Source organism: Trachypithecus francoisi, unplaced genomic scaffold (genome assembly GCF_009764315.1).
Source record: "Trachypithecus francoisi isolate TF-2019V2 unplaced genomic scaffold, Tfra_2.0 Lachesis_group1, whole genome shotgun sequence".
NCBI lineage: Eukaryota > Metazoa > Chordata > Mammalia > Primates > Cercopithecidae > Trachypithecus > Trachypithecus francoisi.
The window spans coordinates 116,887,549-116,893,202 of NW_022681454.1; positions in this window are offsets into that span (position 1 = coordinate 116,887,549).

Here is a 5,654-nt window from a genome sequence, read left to right on the forward strand (position 1 = left end):
TTTGGCTAGGATAAATGACAGTTTTCTTTTCTTTCTTTCTTTTTCTTTTTCTTTTTTTTTTTTTTGAGACGAGTCTCACTCTGTCTCCAGGCTGGAGTGCACTGGCGCAATCTCGGCTCACTGCAACCTCCACCTCCTGAGTTCAAGCCATTCTCCTACCTCAGCCTCCCGAGTAGCTGGGATTACAGCCTCGTACCATCACGCCCAGCTATTTTCAGCTATTTTTGTATTTTTAGTAGAGACGGGGTTTCACCCTGTTGACCAGCATGGTCTCGATCTCTTGACCTCATGATCCACCCACTTCAACCTCCCAAAGTGCTGGAATTACAGGCGTGAGCCACTGCGCCCGGCAATAGATGACAGTTTTCTTACATTCCAGTGCTTAATTTTTCATTCAATGAAGTCTTGATAGTGTCCATAAGGGAGAACATACACATCTTTTTGCAAATCTTTCCTAGAGAACCGCTAGTAACTCCTTTACCCTTTACAGAGAAACCTAGAACCCCTTGAATTTCAGCAACCCTTCTCCGTTCAGTAAGGCAAGAACCCAGGGAAGAATTCGGCCTGACCTTCCTGAAAACTGTCAAAAGAATAAACAAAACTTTTGAGGTCACAAACTCCTTGGTTCCATATCTCCTCCAATTAGCAAATGAATGCCCCCTACCCCATATATACTAGGGGTACTTCCTATGATGCCTTTCTAGTTGAGAAAGATACAGATTTGGTAAGGGGCATGATCCTTGAGTCCCCTTAAATTGTGCTGGTCAGAGAATGCATGAATATTCACACAAATGATAAATAAACTTCTCCATTCAGTCCCAGAAGATAGATTTCTAACACAGTGCCTGCTACATGCTGATGTTTCCATTTGTTCCTCAGTTGTTCAGCATAATAGCTTGTCATGGAACCTGTTAAATGAACTGTTTCCATTTGAAATTTGGTTGGTTTGCATGATTTTTGAAATATAGTAGAGACATTGTGTATTAAACATGTGAAAATCATACTTCATGTTTTGTAACTTTTAAAATGCACTTAAAGTTATGGCAGGTAGTAAATCTCTCTCTCTCTCTCTCTCTCTCTCTCTCTCTTTTTCTCTCTGTCTCTCTCTCCCATGTATCTTAAGTTTCCAATCTTGTATGTGTGTGGGGAATTTAAGCCAGCAAGTTACTGAGTTTTGAGCAACTCCTTGTTGCAAAGCTTGGTCATAATTCTTATAATTTTTTTTTTCTTTTCTTTTTCTCAGCATAGAGTCAACACACACATTTACCCCTTTGTTATACTGTATTAACTATTCAGCCTCTCTCCATCAACGTGCATATACCCACTTACATCCTAAGAAGAAGCCATGTCCTTTTCATGAATGAAACTCAGTGCCTACCTGTTTGATAATAAAGTCTTATATACTGATTTTTCCAAAAAAATTACTTGAGCAGAAAATGCCCTCCTTTCTGCTACCAGTCAGGGCAGTACATCTCAGGCCTTGGTTCATCACGAAAGGCATTAGTGGAAGGGAAATGCTAACAGATGGACAAGCTTTTTGTTGATGGTGTATTTCTTTCTTTTTAAGTAGGAGTACATTGTAATCTATTGCAGAAAACAGAGGGAAAAAAGCAACTAAGCACCCTTTTCTCCCCCAGATGGGCTGCAAACATCTTCTTGCATGTGCTTTTGGTTGCTAGTTCAGCTTTTCTTACAGAGGTCAGCAGCAGGTCATTCATAGTGTGGGCAATTTGTGCCAGGTGCTTTACAAACAGAGTCCTCCTTGTCTACTGGACTTCATACACAAATAAAAAATGGAAAATAGTGAAGCCAAAAATAATGTGTGAAACTAAACAATCAAGCCTTTTCCAAAGCATCTGATGTTAAAAAAATTATTGTACAGATCAATTTTTACAATTCACTCCCTGCTTTTATTTCCCTTTCTTTCTGTACACAAATTCACCATTTATTTCATAAAGCATAATTTGAAGTGAGCCCTTTTGTTTTGATCACAGTACATGAAATAGGTGGACCAAGGTTCATCACCTCACCAAAGATGTTGGTGTACTGGTACAAGGCCAGGCTTTGTTTTATTAATTCTCCACAGAAATCACAACTGAATTGCTGGGAATATCTAAAAATGTGTAGTAATGACATATCTCTAGTGCCACTTGTTGCTGATTAAAAATCAATGGCTTCTGTTGTGTGAAATGATCCAGGTAAAAGGTTTCCCAGACATAAAGATTCTATGCACAGATGAAGCAAATGAATACATAGATTCTGCTAAAGAGTTGTTTCCATGAGCAATGAAAATTTTCACACAACTAGGGGCCCAGCCAATATGACAGGACTCACATGATTTGGTATTAGTTTTAATACTGGCAAAAAGTGAAAAGACAAACTATGTATTCTAGATTTCAGTTTGCTACCTATTGATTTTAGCTACAATTTTAGATCATTCTTTGAAGAACTATAACATGAAATGATGAAAGTGTAGTGAAAGTTCCAGATAGAGTTACTATACCTACATATTCATAATCTATCTTGTTAGAGATTGCAGAAGTTTTAGAGACTTTTATTTTAATCTACCAGCTTTTTTTCCTGATTCATCAAGGGAAGCCAAGTAGATTAACTATCTTATTTAAATGTGGAAGGTATTTGATCATTTCATGTAAAATAGCAAAATCATCATATTAGCTAATATTTATTACTCACGATGTGACAGGCACTGTGCTAAGTACCTACTTGAAATTTTCTTTCCTTCTTTTCTTTCCTTCCTTCCTTCCTTCCTTCTTTCTTTCTTTCTTTCTTCCTCTCTCTTTCTTTCTTTCTTTTTTCCTTTCTTTTCTTCTTCCTTCCCTCCCTCCCTCCCTCCCTTCCTTCTTTCCTTCTTTCTTTCTTCTTCTTCATTTTTTGTTGTTGTTGTTGTTGTTATTTTTGTTGTTGAGATGGAGTCTAACTCTGCCGCCCAGGCTGGATTGCAGTGGCGTGATCTCGGCTCACTGCAAGCTCTGCCCCCCGGGTTCACACCATTCTCCTGCCTCAGCCTCCCAAGTAGCTGGGACTACAGGCACCCGCCACCTCGCCCGGCTAGTTTTTTGTATTTCTAGTAGAGAAGGGGTTTCACTGTGTTCGCCAGGATGGCCTTGATCTCCTGACCTCATGATCCGCCCGCCTCAGCCTCCCAAACTGCTGGCATTACAGGCATGAGCCATCGCACCCGGCCTTAAATTTTCGTTTGCAAAGAATTGTAGGTAGTTTTTGCTCCCGCTATATTGTCCCCTTTTCACAAATATGAAGATTAGGACATCTATACAAGGTACAAAGCTGAACTTTAGAGGAACTGGGATTCCCTTCACCTTTGCCACAAAATAAATAACATGAGAAAATTTTTGGGCCAGGCGTGGTGGCTCAAGCCTGTAATCCCAGCACTTTGGGAGGCCGAGACGGGCGGATCACGAGGTCAGGAGATCCAGACCATCCTGGCTAACACAGTGAAACCCCGTCTCTACTAAAAAAAAAAAATACAAAAAACTAACCGGGCGAGGTGGCGGGCGCCTGTAGTCCCAGCTACTCGGGAGGCTGAGGCAGGAGAATGGCATAAACCCGGGAGGCGGAGCTTGCAATGAGCTAAGATCCGGCCACTGCACTCCAGCCTGGGCGACAGAGCGAGACTCCATCTCCAAAAAAAAAGAAAAAGAAAATTTTTTACTCTTCCTTCAGTACAGAAATAGAAAATGTTGTAATGTATCCCTAGAAAGTCTAAGGCCTTAAAGAGGAAAATTAAAAATTGGTAAGAAACAACTCTGAGCTACATACAGAGCTAGCTGCCATGTCACTCACAACATCCCTTCTCTGAACCAAAGACTTCCAAACTTTTTATCATGATCCATCACATAAAATACAATTTATATTCTAGCACAGTACATTCGCATGCACACATAACTTTCTACATAACTGAAGCCTATTTTTAAGGAAATACTTGGCCTTATTCAGATTATGCTTTTTGATATTTTCTTCAGTTGTATTCCATTTAAAAATGTTTGACAAGCCTAACTTAAATCAAGTTTATGATTCTGTGTCCATAACATTGAAAAAATGCTGACGTACTTCGAGGGTATGATATCCATGTGTACGTTGAAAACAACATTAGCTAATTCTCTTTCCTAGTAATCATGCTTTTTCTTCCTGTTAGAAATAAAACAATAAGGAGTGATAGAAATAAAACAATAAGGAGTGATGTGTAGGGAGTTTTGTAAAATATATCTGCAATCTTTTTAGGAGGTAAAATAAAATAATTAGCTGGACCAATTATACTTTATACCAAAGATATTTTGCTAGAGATCATCCCAGCAAAGAGAAGAAATCATCCAAACAAAGCAAATACACTCCAATCTAACATACAGGTATGATTGTATCTCTCCTCAGTTTAAAATTTGAAAAATTTGGTTTTTCATGGTCTTTAGAATAAATTAAACTCTGTTTGATGGACTACAAGACCCTTGTGTTCTAATTTCTAACAACATGCCTACCTTTATCCTCCCCTAAAATTTAGCTCACCACCCACACTGAAAGACACTTGCTCCCACGAGGGTTCCTGCCAACCACCTCATGCAGGAGGCTTTGCACAAGGATATCCCTTTCCATAGAATGTCACCCTTCCAGCCTCAGCTCAAATGTCATCCACTCTGTGAACATTTCTTTGAATCCTCCTAATCTCACTCCCTATATACGTATCATACAATATAAACATATTTCTGAATACATCACCTTTTTCACTGTAAATTTCAAGGCAGGGAAAGAATGGTAGATGATCTTTGACCTACAATATTTTGCTCCTGATCTCTTTAGATTAAACACAGTTCCAAAATTTAAATATCAACTAAACCTATATCTTTATAATGATAAAGAATTCATGATTGTATATTTACATTTCTTCAGATTTTTACACATTATTATGAAATTAATCAATGGGAGAAATAATATTCTGATTCAGATTTTTTTTTAAGTGATTAGGTACCAGCAACATGTAAATAAATAGGTGTCACCACAATTCACAATTTTCCAGTCAGACTTCTACATTTGGATTTATTCATTTTGAACCTAACTTTGACATACTGATGAGTCACTTGAAACTCAAGAGATCGGAGCAAGATGGCCGAATAGGAACAGCTCCAGTCTCCAACTCCCAGCGCGAGCGACACAGAAGACCCGTGATTTCTGCATTTTCAACTGAGGTACTGGGGTCATCTCACTAGGGAGTGCCGGACAATCGGTGCTGGTCAGCTGCTACAGCCTGACCAGCGAGAGCTGAAGCAGGGCGAGGCATCGGCTCACCTGGAAGCGCAAGGGGGAAGGAAATCCGTTTTCCTAGCCAGGGGAACTGAGACACACAACACCTGGAAAATCGGGTAACTCCCACCCCAATACTGCGCTTTAAGGAAACAGGCACACCAGGAGAATATATCCCACACCTGGCCGGGAGGGTCCCATGCCCACGGAGCCTCCCACACTGCTAACTCAGCAGTCTGCGGCGATCTATCCGCAAGGCAGCAGCGAGGCAGGGGGAGGGGCGCCCGCCATTGCTGAGGCTTAAGTAGGTAAACAAAGCCGCTGGGAAGCTCGAACTGGGTGGAGCTCACAGCAGCTCAAGGTAGCCTGCCTGTCTCTGTAGA